Below are 3,274 nucleotides of genomic sequence, written 5' to 3'. Positions count from 1 at the left end.
TGAGTTAATGGTCCAAATTCATTCCTTTGAATGTGGTCATCCAGTTGTTCCAGCTCCATTTGTTAAAAAGACTATTCTCTTTTCATCAAATTGTCTTGGAATTTCTGTTGAAAATCAAGTAACCATAAAGGTGATGGTTTATTTTGTACTTTCAATTCTATTTCATTGAAATATGTGATATATATATATATATAGTTTGTTTAAATGCAGTCAATTTGTCTCTATGTTTTAACATTTTTATTTTCTTTCACAAATCATTTGTATGAGATCTTCACTACACTTCCATTACTTCTTTAAGATTTTTATTCTCATTGGTGATCAGTTAAAAATAAAGGCAAGGTGATGTTAGAATGCTTTCAATGTACTACTTTTGTTATTTGCGATCACCTAGAAAAAGAAGATTGAAGGTGGGCAGAAAAAAGAAAGAACTTTTAAACTTTTTCTCTTTGAACTGTTCTTTGAAACACTGCTTCTCTTGGCTCTTAATACGCCTCCTAAGTAGTCAAATGCTTCACACAGTGAGATAAGGGGAAGTGAACAAATAGTGCAAAGCAATTCTTAAATCTTTCTTTCAGTGTATTACTATTTATAACTTTTGTTGTAGTTTTAAAAATTTGAGCAATATATTTCAAGGATCTTGATTTAATTTTTAGATATTTTCTTAAGAACCTACATTGGGATATTCCTTAGAGAAACTTTTTTTTAATTAGTTTAAATTTTGTCTAAGTTAAAAGTCTCCATCAGAGGGAGCTCTTCACATCGACGTTATCTGCCTGTCTTAGCCTATTGATGGTGAGGCTATCAGCTACAAATACTTGGGACACTCCCCTGGGTAAGGGACTTTGTTATCTCACTTTCAACAATGGAGAAAAAAATCCAGATAGAAAACCAACGAAGAACTGCTGACTTGAACAACCCTAGGAACAACATGAACTGAACCTAACAGACATATGGAGAACTTTCTGCTCAAAAAATGAATGTATATTCTTAATTACTCATTCTACAGAAGAGATTATATGGTAGGACACAAAACATATTCTAACAAATTTAAGGAGCTGGAGATCAATAGCAGCAAGAAAATGGGAAAATTATCAAATATTTGGAAAGTGAATAATATACTCCTAAAGAATTAATGGGTCAAAAAAATCAAAAAGGAATTTGAAAGTATCTTGAGACAAATGAAAATGAAAATACAACATAAGAAAACTTAAGGATGCAGCAAAGCAGTTCTTAGATGGAAGTTTATAGTGATAAATGCCTACATTTTAAAAAAGAAGATCTTAAACAACCTACTTGTATGCTCCAAGGAACCAAGAAGAACAAACTATGCCAAAGGTAAGATAAGGAGGGAAATAATAAAGATTAGAGCAGAAAAAAGCAATTAGAGGATAGAAAAACAATAGAAGAAGCAAAAGGACTGAAAATTGATTTATTGAAAATAAAATAAAATAGACAAATGTTTAGCTACGATAAGAAAAAAATAGAGAAGATTCCAATAAATAAAACCAACAATGAAAGAGGGGATATTGCAAAGATGATTCGGAAATAAAAAGGATTATAATAGATTATTATGAACATTATATGACAACAAATTGGATAACCTAGAACAAATGGATCTGTTCCTAGAAAAAGACAATCTATCAAAATGAATTAAGAAGAAATAGAAATGTAAGAAGACAAATAACAAATAAAGTGATTGAATCTATAATCCAAAATCTCCCAGCAAAAAAAGCCTAGGAATAAATGGCTTCATGGGTGAATACTACTGAACATTCAAAGAAGAATTAATATCCATTTATCTTAAACTATTCCAAAAAATATAAAAGAAGAGAACACTTCTTACCACGTGTTATGAGGCAACCATCACCCTGATACAAGAACCAGACAAAGACACCACAAGAAAAGAAAACTACAGGCCAGTATCCTGATGAATATAGATGTGGAAATTCTCAACAAAATACTAGCAAACTCAATTCAACAGTACATTTAAAGGATCATACACCATGATCAAATGGGATTTATCTCTGTGATGCAAGGATGGTTCAACATAAAAAAATCAATAAATGTGATACATCACATTAATAGAATGAAAAATAAAATTAGATGATAACTGCAATAGATGCAGAAAAATAATTTAATAAAATTCAATACACTTTCATGATAAAAACACTCAACAAACTGGGTATAGCAGGAACGTACTTTAATGTAATAAAGGCCATATAGGAACAGTCCACAGCTAACATCACACTTATTGGTGAAAAACTAAAAGCTTTTTCTCTAAGGTTGGGAAATGGCAAGGATGCTCATTGTCACCACTTCTATTCAACATAGCACTGGAAGTCCTAGCCAGAGAAATTAGGCAAGAAAAAGATATGTAGGTTATCCAAAAAGGATAGTAAGAAATAAAATTATCTGTGTTTGCTGTTGACATGATCTGAAAACTCTAAAGCCTCCACAAAACTATTAGAACTAATAAATTCAATGAAGTGGCAGAGTACAAAATCAACATACAAAAATCAGTCACATCTATACATAGACAATGAAATAGCTGAAAAGGAAATTTTAAAAATATTCCATTTATCATAGCAACGAAAAGAATAAAATACTTAGGAATAAACTCAAACAAAGTGTTGAACTTCTTGTGCACTGAAAATTATAAAACATCAGTGAAGGAAACTAAAGAAGACATAGATAAACGGAAAGATATCTTACATTCATGGAGTGGGAGAATTAATATTGTTCAAATGTGCACTATCCAAAGTAATCTGTGGATTCAGTGCAACCTCTCTCAAAATTACAATGATGCTTTAACAGAAATAGAAAAAAAACTATACTAAAATTCACATGGAACCACATAAGACCACAGATAGCCAAAGCAATATTGAGCAGTAAGAACAAAGCTGGAGGCTTCACACTTCCTGTTTTCAAAGCATATTACAAACCAAGAATAATCAAAGTAACATGTTACTGGCATAAACACAGACACATAAACCAATGTAACAGACTAGACAGCCCATAATAGACTCACTTATCTATGGTCAGCTGATATTCCACATAAGCCAAGAACAAACAATGTGGAAAGAATAGTCTCTTCCATAAATGATGTTAGAAAAAATGGATATCCACATGCAGAAGAATGAACTTTGACTCTCATCTCATACAACACACAAAAAATCAACTCAAAGTGGATTAAAAATTTAAACATAAGACCTGAAACTGTACAATAATTAGAAGAAAACATAGGAGAAAAGTTTCCATGTTGTTAACGGAGGAG

The sequence above is a fragment of the Equus caballus genome, chromosome 7 (genome assembly GCF_041296265.1).
Source record: "Equus caballus isolate H_3958 breed thoroughbred chromosome 7, TB-T2T, whole genome shotgun sequence".
In the NCBI taxonomy this organism is placed as follows: domain Eukaryota; kingdom Metazoa; phylum Chordata; class Mammalia; order Perissodactyla; family Equidae; genus Equus; species Equus caballus.
Note: the sequence above shows the minus strand (reverse complement) of the source record.